The sequence below is a fragment of the Solanum tuberosum genome, unplaced genomic scaffold, assembly GCF_000226075.1.
Source record: "Solanum tuberosum cultivar DM 1-3 516 R44 unplaced genomic scaffold, SolTub_3.0 scf00375, whole genome shotgun sequence".
Classification (NCBI taxonomy): Eukaryota; Viridiplantae; Streptophyta; class Magnoliopsida; order Solanales; family Solanaceae; genus Solanum; species Solanum tuberosum.
Genome location: NW_006239299.1, coordinates 159,394 through 171,075, shown reverse-complemented (window position 1 = coordinate 171,075; position 11,682 = coordinate 159,394).

Here is an 11,682-nt window from a genome sequence, read left to right as displayed (position 1 = left end):
CCCAAATTACCCCATCTATTCTTCTAAGAAGGATGCTAGTTTCAAACCTCGGTACAAACACGAGGAGTTCTCCACGCCAATGTGCCTTGGATGATACATATTTCAAGGTCAAGGTTAGAGTCAGGGTTAGGCGTTGATGAGCATATTGAACTATACATGTGGTTGAGAGACATTCATTTATTGATTCAGCCACGTTGACCATTGATTAGCCCATCTTGACCCAATCCATCTCAAAACAAGTAAACTTTGTGTAACACCTCGCTATTTGAAAGAACTAGAAAGAGCTAGAATTAGAAAGAGTCATTTTTGGAAATAATGAAAAATCTGGAAAATTGGTTAAGTTATGTTAAGTTTGAGTTTTGGGTCAACTTCAAACGATCATAACTCCTATCTCAGGATGAGTTAGGTGTTCTACAAGATACCATAGGAAAGATCTTGGAATTATCTTTCCAACGCCGCCGAGTTTGCTCAATTCCGAATTCGTATGAGTGAGATATTTCCATTTGAAGTTGGGTTATCTAGATATGGAAAGTCAAAACCGGATTTTTGGAAGGGTAGTTTGGTCTTTTCCTTACCCAATTATTTTGTTTCGATTTTTGGAGTTTAATTGGGGTCTAATCAGAATTAGATCAGTTTAGACAATTAGAAATTTACGCTAGGGCTTAGAGAAAAGAGAGAAGAGGAGAAAGGAGAAGAAAAGTTCAAGATTCGTCAAGATCGTGCAATTTTGGTTGTGGATTTTGCCAAGGATTCAATCCTACGAGGTATGTGAGATCACATAGCATTGAGTTAGTTCACCCATGCGCCAATCATGATTCAATTCAGCGAAATTGTGTTCTTTTGAAAGAAAAGATTATGAGTTCTTGATGAAATTCGTTTAAGTTCTTGTGGGTTCTTGTTGTTGAAGTTTCTTGAGTTTAATTCATGAGATTAGGTGTGATTTAGAGTAGAATCTTACATATATTGAGGATATAGTCGATTCTAAGTGTTTGGGGAAAGAACCAAGTGAAATTAGAGGGTTTAGAGTTGAAAAACGAAGAAGACAATTCGGGATTTTCTTGGGAGAGGGCTGGGGCGCCGCGCCTCTCAGAGCGCCCCAAAAGGGGTTCTGAAGTTTGGGCTCTGGGGAGCCGCGCCAGTCAGAGCGCCCCAACCCAGACTCTGAAATTTACCCTCTGGCGCCCTGCGCCTCTCAGAGCGCCAGGGACACTAGTTCTTCCACCTTTTCCCACTTCTTTTCGTACTAGTTCCCTAACAACGTACCTATGTTTTCTAGTCGATTTCTACACTCTAAGGTACGTCTAAACATCATGAAATCATCCATAAATATGTGATCATGAACCTTGAATCCATAATTCAATTTAAGGAAAGTTAAGAGTCAAGTCAAGAAAAGTTCATTGAGTTTTCCAAAGGTCTTTTACAAACGTTTTTACTTTGTTTTAAGGCTTGAGTTTTGAGTTGAGTAAAGAGTAAGAGTAAAGTTCATTTCTTAAAAATATTATACGGGAACTAAGTATTCCCAAGAGTTGAAATGTTTTCACATTTAAACAAGAGAGGAAACACCGATTTTCAAGAGAGCCTTTGAGCTAGTTTTTGAGTAATTATCTCAAATCACAGAAAAAGTTTTTTTTTAAAAACATATGAGCTGAGTATATTTTGGGAGTAGTATTGAGCACCGATATGGGGACGAGTTCATGATAACTTAATTCTTCATAAACCATGTAGCCATCGTGGGTAGAAAGGGTCATACTTTTTAGATGACACCTTAGTGCTTTTAGCATAGACTAGTGGATTCACTTAGTTGAGGCGTTCTATATCACGACAAGGAATAGGACAGTTCTGACAGCGTGGGCGAGACGTTGTATCATCACTTTAGCTCATAGTGGTGGTTGTCGGTTAGAGAAACTCCCACAATATTATATTACTTTATATATAAACTGAGTTGTTATTGCATTTCTTTAATTCATTGAGTTGCCATCTATTGTTTTAAATGCTTTGTATAAACTGCACCTTTATTGTTGTTTTTACTTTGCATTTGAGTTGAGTATTCATGAGTTGAGTAAAAGTCAAGGTAGTGTTCTTTCAGATTTCCTTTCAAGCTTATGTCATGTTAGTTTTCCCTTCGCATGCTCGTACATTCAATGTACTGATGTCATTTGGCCTGCATCGTTTTATGATGCAAATACAGGTAATCAGGATCAACATCCATAGCCTTGTTGATCCAGTTGAGCACTCAGAGTCAGTTGGTGAGCCTCCTTACTTCCGGAGGATTCCCTTTTTCTATTGTTTTGATTAGTCAGTTGTTAGGATGATCAGGGGTCTTGTCCTGGCATCCCTCTTAGTATCTAGAGTCTTCATAGACAGTTATATATGAGTTCATTAGTCTTGTATTTATGATGTTTTGCTATAAGACTTGAGTTATCATTTTGGCTAGTTAAATACTTCTTTAAGTTATTGCATGAGTTATCTTGTGAGACTGTTTTCTTATTATTTAAGTCTTCCACTATAATTTAAGCCAAGCCAAGGGTTCACTTGGGGCTAGCAATGGTTATCGAGTGTCAGTCCCACCCAGGGTGTAGGCTTGGGGAGTGACACTTTGGGTGAGTTAATGATTCGACTAATTATTAACTCAACCATCTTGACCTTTTCAGTTCAAGCTCAATCCACTCATTTGACACTCGTAGGCTTCCAATGAAGCTTTGAAACTATAGTTGATCCGTTAAGCAGGTCAAGTTAGGTGAGTGAGCTACCGAAGTTAGCTAAATTGTATTTTGTCACAATGTATGGGTTTCAAGTGTGTTAACATATTGACTCTTTTGAGTGATTTGCACAAATAAAATTTTTGTATGCTATTATTTCAATTTAGATCTCATTAGGAAAAATAGTGCAAAAAAAATCATTTTGTCATAAACAGGAGCAAAATTCTTGTGCGGTGCCAAGATTTTTAATTTGATATTGAGAAAGACTTCATTAGCATCAAGTTATGGTGATGTTAAATAACTTGGTCATAAATTGTGATAAATTGCCTTACAAATAGTTATAGTGATCGTCAGAATTTCGGCCACAAACCTGAAATGAATCGCCATAATCATTTCAGCATTAACGATTATATCATATTGATTGATTTATCTCTTGATATTTTTGGGATAGTTCTGAAGGAAGTAGAACTGCTACACTCCCTACTAGTATTGTATATGTCCATTTATACTTTGTAGTTTCAGGAAAATCAAATCAGTTTCTTGCTATTAAACTAAAATTATACTCTGGACAACTCAATGATTAATGAGTGTGTAGAATTTCCCCAACCCATTCAATGAAATGTTTTTCCTTTACTAATTGTGAATAGCTTGGTTCTAGGGGTTGAAATATCTCTTTTCGAAAGGGTTAAACATGGTGAAATTTGACATTTTAGCTATGCAACTTTGTGTTGAATTAATGAATTATGGGATAACGAGTGATAAACCTGTAATGGTATCTATGGGAAATAAGAGTCGTGAAGAACTCTATTTTAGCAATTTGGAATGCTAGTTTATCCATTAATATTTTCTTAAATTTATTTTTAAGGTTGGTTAAAATTTTTCTTTCTTGACCTTTTTAACAAGATTGTAACTTAAAGAACTCTTAATTATTATTCCTATATTCCATTTTGCTAATCTAGAAATTCTTCCTTTTTTCTACCATTCTTTGTCCTCAATTAATTGAAAGTTTTTGTTTCTCGAGTTATCCTATATGTTGTCCGTATATTTATGAGGGAGCATCTCACCTTATTTCTTTGCACTTCTCAATATTCTATTGTTAAAAAGTGTTATTGTGAAATCACATTGATCATACAAAATAGTAATTTTTTTGAAATTTACTCCATCTCCATTAAAAACTCACTCCTCTTCCATTGCAATATAATTTCTTACTTAAATAATTTGGCCTATAGAAAGTAAGATACGTCAATATTGAAGATGAAGTGTAGTTAAGGTAAGAATTATATATATTCCCTTTAGCTAATGATGAAAGAGAATATGGACCACTTTTCTGCAGATGATAATATTGTGCCCCCATGATTTGATGCTTGTAATTCCTTTTTGTAGCTACAAAAAAAGTTCGAAGGCATAATTGATAAGTAGGAGACCTCACATTGATCTACCATCCTCATGATACCTTTAAGCCCATGAAATAAGTACTTGAACATGAGAAGGATTTCAATGTTTACCAGACTCCACTATGGAAGTTTAATGGTTAGGGAGACGTCAATTTTTAAGATTTTCTTGATTATTGTGTATAAGATTTTGATATCTAAAGAGTAAATCATCCTTAGTCATTGTGCGTAAGAGTTCATTAGAGAATCAACAAATTCGATTTCAAATTGTTCTCAAATTTTTGGAGGAGAAAAATCTCAAGGGTTACTTCATCTTTGGTGATCAAGAAATGTCCCATACAATCAATATCTACAATAGATGGAATTTTGATTGATTATATTCCTACACAATTCAAATGTAAGTATTTGTGAAAGGGGGGTGAAGGTAATTTCTATATGAGGAACTCACAAAAATCTTGGCAATTTCATATTTTAACTGTTTTGAAAATATTGCCTTGTTGACATTTCTTTACCATATTTCGATACTTTCTATCTTACTCCGAAGAACATTTTTTTTAAAAGAATTGTTTTTGCTATATAGGCCATTTTATTAATTAACCAAAAACAAAATAAAATTTTGGCCCAAGACCAAAATAAAACTATCAAAACAACCTATTTCTAATTTGATTAGGGCAAAGCCAACTTTCATTAAACCTATCTATAAATATTAACTTTAGCTTCCTTTTGAGCTCACTTTCCTTTCTTCTCACTTTGTTGCCTCCTTTTTCTCGGCTGAAAGTTACTCTACTCCTTCTCCTGTGGGATGTACCAACTTCCGATCTCAACGTTCAACGTTCTCATCTCCCTTCTTCTCACACAAGATGTGTCACTCAATCAAGGTAATGTAATTCATATCTTCTTCCTTTTTTTCTTCATCACTGTTCTAAATCTCTATTGTTTCTCCACATGAAAGAGTATTTTGGTTGGAAATATTTATTCTAGAATTTTGAAATTTTCTTTTGAGTTTAAAAATGGGCTAAAAAGGAAAAGTTACTTATGGGGAGAATCAAAGGAAACTCTTCAATTTCTTACCTAGAAAATGTTAATTACTCTATTTCAAATCACACAGGTAGTTATTACACATTATTAATAGATCTTTAATATATATATATATATATATTTAGTGATTCGAGATTAAAATTGTCACACCCCAAAACCAGATGTGATGGCACGTGCCCAAACCCCACCGGACACGTCCGCCCAACACCCAAAACCCGACGATACAGAATTTATAAACAAGAATAAGATAGAAAGATAAGCGGAAGTCTTTAAATAAACTCAACATAACCCCAGAATTGGTTGTCACATGTACAAACCTCTAATACAGAATCTGAATAAAATATACAAGTCTCATAGTAAAGTTCTAGAATAGAACAGAACAGTAAATATAGATAACTTGAGGGCACGTCTGGAATGAACCGCTACCTCTCAAGTAAGTCTGGAAGCTCTAATATGAAGATGAGTAATAAGCCGGATCTGATAGAGCTGTCAACCTACACAATTGTGTAGAAGCAAGGGTGAGTACCAAAAGCAATAGGTACTCGCAAGTAACACTAAACTAAGCTAAACTAGCAGCTACAAACAACTCCTTACAATCCCAACCGAACCACCGAAACTTCATTCTAACAGCGAACCAACAACCTATACTACTCAATTCATAATCGACAGATATATCCAACAGTATCTCAACATCAACCTCATATCCTCATATAAGAGAAAATAGATCATATATCACATGAAGAGGAGCAAGTAGGTAAAATCCACACACCACAGACAAGATTAAGTCAAATGCGATGCAAATGCAATAATGATGTCATGTAGTCGTGATGCATGTCTGTCCTAAGATACACATCTGTTGACGTAATCAGACCGCGCTGAATACTCAAATCAGAACCCATGGGGGCCACACATGGACCATGTATCACCGCCGGAACCAGATCCCATCGGCATCCAAATCGCTAGCCGGAGCTAGTCCATCTCATATATCTCTAGCCGGAGCTAGTCCATCTCATATATCTCTAGCCGGAGCTAGTCCATCTCATATATCTCTAGCCGGAGCTAGTCCATCTCATATATCTCTAGCCGGAGCTAGTCCATCTCATATATCTCTAGCCGGAGCTAGTCCATCTCATATATCTCTAGCCGGAGCTAGTCCATCTCATATATCTCTAGCCGGAGCTAGTCCATCTCATATATCTCTAGCCGGAGCTAGTCCATCTCATATATCTCTAGCCGGAGCTAGTCCATCTCATATATCTCTAGCCGGAGCTAGTCCATCTCATATATCTCTAGCCGGAGCTAGTCCATCTCATATATCTCTAGCCGGAGCTAGTCCATCTCATATATCTCTAGCCGGAGCTAGTCCATCTCATATATCTCTAGCCGGAGCTAGTCCATCTCATATATCTCTAGCCGGAGCTAGTCCATCTCATATATCTCTAGCCGGAGCTAGTCCATCTCATATATCTCTAGCCGGAGCTAGTCCATCTCATATATCTCTAGCCGGAGCTAGTCTCAACTGTGTCTCATATCCATCCATCCTCATATCAGTGTCTCAGAACTCATGCAACAGATAGTTCACACATGGGATGAATAATGAATATGCACATGTCATCAATCACAATCATATCACGATCACATCATACTATTACACATCATCTGTCTCAATCACAACCATATCACGACCACATCATAGTATTACACATCATCTGTCTCAACATCAATGTCTGTATCAATCATAGCCTACTCATGCTCTTCTATCCCCTCAATATCAGTTATCACATGACTTATTCAACAAATTCAAGTCACATATAACACATTTAGCTCGTTTTATTCCCCATCTTTCATTTACAACAATTTCAATCAACAAATAAAACCCATCCTCAATCCCCATTACTCCCCAACACAATTAGGAAAGTAGTCATGTGTAGTCTAAGAGTTTAACAAAGTTTAGAAGTCACTTGCCTCAAAACACTTCAACTAGTAACTCAAATTTGAGTTTTACCCTTCCGAGCACGCTCCAAATCACCACAATCCAATGAATTCCTTGCGAAAACCCACTTGAAATCACCTATTTTCGAGCTCTCAAAGTCTAAAAATGGAGAAATGGGTATTTTTCAAGTTAGGGGAAAATGGCTACTGGTTTTGGCTTTAAAAAAGAAAGAAACAACTGATGTTGCAGCTTTAAAAAACCACAGCAGCTGAAACAACATATAACACCAAAGTTTAAGTCCCCGTTTGACCCTCGGGATTCGTTCGGAATCTCGTGCACACAAACTAAATATGTACCCCCACTAAATTCGACGTTCCGAACTCAATGGAACCGTCGGAATTTGAATTCAAGGACTCCTTGACCCGGAATTCAATAAGATGCCAAGAAACTAGTTTAACGCCAAAAAATTCGAAACTCAAACGGAGCGTCTAAAAATTCAACCAAGACTCATTCTAGACTTAGAATCGCCTCCCGAAACCAACGGTACTCTCGGAATTTCAATCTGAGCCTCGGAACCTCATATGTTGACCAAAGTCAACTCTTTATCGAAATTTCACAACTTTAGCAACTTAGGACCTCAATTCTTCGTTTCAACTCCAAATTCAACTCCGTAACTTCACACAGACCTGTTTCGACATTCTAAAACTGTCGGAATCGACGAAAATCCGATCCGAGTCACGAAACTCCAAATGACTCGAAAAAGCACTTTTTAACCAACTTTAACTCATAAAAACTTAACTTCTCAAAAACTCAACTTTTTATCAACTTTTCCTCAAACCAACTTTACAACCACAAAACATGGGACTCGGGACAACTACCGAAAGGGCAAAATAGTCATTTCCACGAAAAATTACCAAAATGACCTTTCGGGTCATTACAAAAATTATATGAATGTAGTGGTATCCTATACATCTCATATGGGATATTAATTAATAATCATGGATATGAAGACCACCAAGTAGATTTGAAGTATTTTGAATACCTTAGAAGATTAATGAAAGAAGCATGGAGGGTCTACAATATACTAAAGTGAAAATTTAAGCAAGAGATGACTACATTTTAAATAATTAATAGGCTAGACTTTCCTTGTTTTTAGCTCAAGTGTATTATTGTAACTAGTTTAGGTTAGATTATCTACTATATTAAATAGTAGAAACTAGGATTTATTTTAGGGATTACTTTTTGAATGAACATTTGATGTTTAGGCTCCTTTGTGAGTTTGGGGAACCCTTGTACTTGTTCAATTGAACCCTGTTGATTACTTGGGTAAGCCTTCACTTGTATAAGTTCAATTTCTTTTCACCCTTAGATTTTATTCAAGTAATTGAATGTCTTTTAGTTTCTAGATCATTCTTTTTTTCTTCTAAATCTCTCCGTCTTTCTTTCTATTTCTTAATCATATATCTTGCTTTCTTGATTGTGGTCCACTTTATTGTTCTTGCATCTAGAATCACATCAATTATTATCTCTCCCTTTTCCTTTATATTTCTAAACCATATATCTTGCTTGCTTGATTGTGGTTCACTTTATCATTCTTGCATCTAAAATCACATCATCTCACCAATACATGTACTAGGTAACACTATCCTTCAAGGCATAAACATAAGAAATCATCTAGATTTTTTGCCTATGCCAGAAATTGTACTTGACACTTCATGGTTCTCAACTCACTTTATTGAAGACCAGGTAATGATTTCAGTTGTATGCTAAAAAATTACGTTTCTGATGCAAAAGGAACTTTCCTCTAGTGAACAATATATTTGAATTTCCTTTTCATTATGTTCCTTGAACTCTATTATTCTTGGTAGGCATTAAGTGAATTTTGGCGCACCTCCGATCTCTAAATTTGTTTGCATATTCCAAATACAATTATTAGGTTAAGATAGTGGTGAAAATTGGAAGTATAACTTATACATGTCACCGATACATCCATTATTCCTCACCCTGATCCAAAACACAAAGAGAATTGACACTAACTAGCTTGAAATTGCCACATAATTGTTGTTTATATCAATATTTTTTTAACAGATGCTTTTATCGTAACTTTCACATAATGCCTAATAATGTTTATATTTTATACTAGTATGATCAATATACTTCTAGCTTTGACATTTCACTTAATTTTTGCATAGTTTATTGGATTACTTAGTATTGGGTGTTGCAACATGATTTGGAGTGTGAAGGAGTTATTATTGTGTAGATACCTGAATGTAAAGTGTCACTTGGCTTAGACCGCAGTGATCCATCGCTTATGTAAATATACAGGACATAAAAAAAATATTGTTTATATTTGATCATCTTTTTTTCTATATTAAAGTATTTGGGCAACCCATTAAATGTTGAGACATTCAATACTAGAATTTTATGATTTTAAATGAGTATGCTTTGCGTACATTGATAGTAATGATATAATTATTATACATTTGTTATATATTTACACAAATTCATAGACATGTGATATACTGTCTCCCACATCTAGAAAATGAAAAATATTTTTTTTTGATTGTACAACAAAAAATATTATAACTGTCTTAATTAACATCCTCCTTTGATGTTGGAGTGGACCTGATTGTTCAAATGAAATATGAGAGAAATTTGATTAACTTTATAAAAAAAATTAAATTTATTAGGTCAAAGTCTTCAAACGATCAATATTTATTAAATTGATTGTGAATCTGATGGTTCAAATGCAAATTTTAATAACCCTTTTAAAACTATTTGAATTCATTTTGACATAGTCTAGAAGTTATAGACAACTGTGAATTAGAAACTATATACAATTGTTAATTTATAATTTATAGCAGAGAAATAAATTTATTTTCCTATAATAATTTATCTTATGAAAATAAATTGAAGTATTTTCTTGTTGCTTTTCTAGTATTGGTCAATTTATTTTTTTAAATTTTTTGAACTCCAAATTCATTAGACTTGAGGAAAAGGCTTACTTTGTATGAACATGAATTATTAATTTAAATAATTGGTTGATAGATTGCTTTTAATTTTTTACTGTATTCTATGTAATCGAATACAACAGTTGAAACAGAAAGAGAAAGCCAGTAAAAACAAAAGATCTGAACACAATGAAGGCAAATTTTAAAAGGATCAAGGGGGCTATTTTAAGAAGATACTATGTAACAAACAAAAGCAACAAGCTGTTCGTGGTGCATAATTTATTAATTGTGCATCATACAATTGACTTATATCAATTAATTCTTTACTTGTTTATTTTAACAAGTAAAATGAGGTTAGCATGATATAAGTCAATGTAAGATATATAATTAATAATTTATGTACCATTAATAGCCTTTTATTTTTGTTTGTTAGACAGTTTCTTCTTGTAAAAGAACTCTTGGCCTTTTTCAGATATGTGTTCATCTGGTTCTTCAGATTTTTTGTTTTTATTGACATCCTTTTTCTCTTTCAACTTTTGTTATTCGATCATATTGAACAAATATTGTGAAATATAAATACCTTTTAATTAGATCTTGCTTTTAATTTTTTCACCGTACATGTTCTATGTTATCGAAGTACAAAAGTTGAAACAGAAAGAGAATGCCAATAAGAACAAGAAATCTGAACACAATGAAGGCAAATTTAGAAAGGATCAAGGGGACTATTTTGAGAACATACTATGTAACAAACAAAAGCAACAAGCTATTCGTGGTGCATAATTTATTGATTTTGCATCATACAATTGACTTATATCAATTAATTCTTTACTTGTTCATTTTAACAAATAAAATGAGGTTAGCATGATATAAGTCAATGTAGGATATAGAATTAATAATTTATGTACCATTAATAGCCTTTTGTGTTTGTTTGTTAGGCAGTTTCTTCTTGGAAAAGAACTCTTGGCCTTTTTCAGATATCTGTTCACCGGGTTCTTCAGTTTTTTGTTCTTATTGACATTCTTTTTCTCTTTCAACTTTTGTAATTTGATCATAGTGAACAAATATTGTGAAATATAAATAGCTTTTAATTAGATATTGCTTTTCATTTTTCACCGTACGTGTTCGATGTTATCGAAGTACAAAAGTTGAAACAAAAAGAGAATGTCAATAAGAACAAGAAATTTGAACACAATGAAGGCAAATTTAGAAAGGATCAAGGGGACAATTTTGAAAACATACTATGTAACAAACAAAAGCAACAAGCTATTTGTTGTGCATAATTTATTAATTCTACATCATACAATTGACTTATATCAATTATTAATTCTTTACTTGTTCATTTTAACAAGTAAAATGTGGTTAGCATGATATAAGTCAATGTAAGATGTAGAATTAATAATTTATGTACCATTAATAGCTGGTTGATTTTGTTTGTTAGGTAGTTTCTTCTTGGAAAGGCACTCTTGGCCGTTTTCAAATTTGTGTTCACCGGGTTCTTTGGATTTTTGTTCTTATTGACATCCTTTTTCTCTTTCAACTTTTGTAATTCGATTATATTGAACATATATTGTGAAATACAAATAGCAAGATGTATGAATTAATATTTCATGTTCGTACAACGCAAACCTTTTCTTCCATATTGATGAGCTCTTAGTCGAAAAACTAAGGAA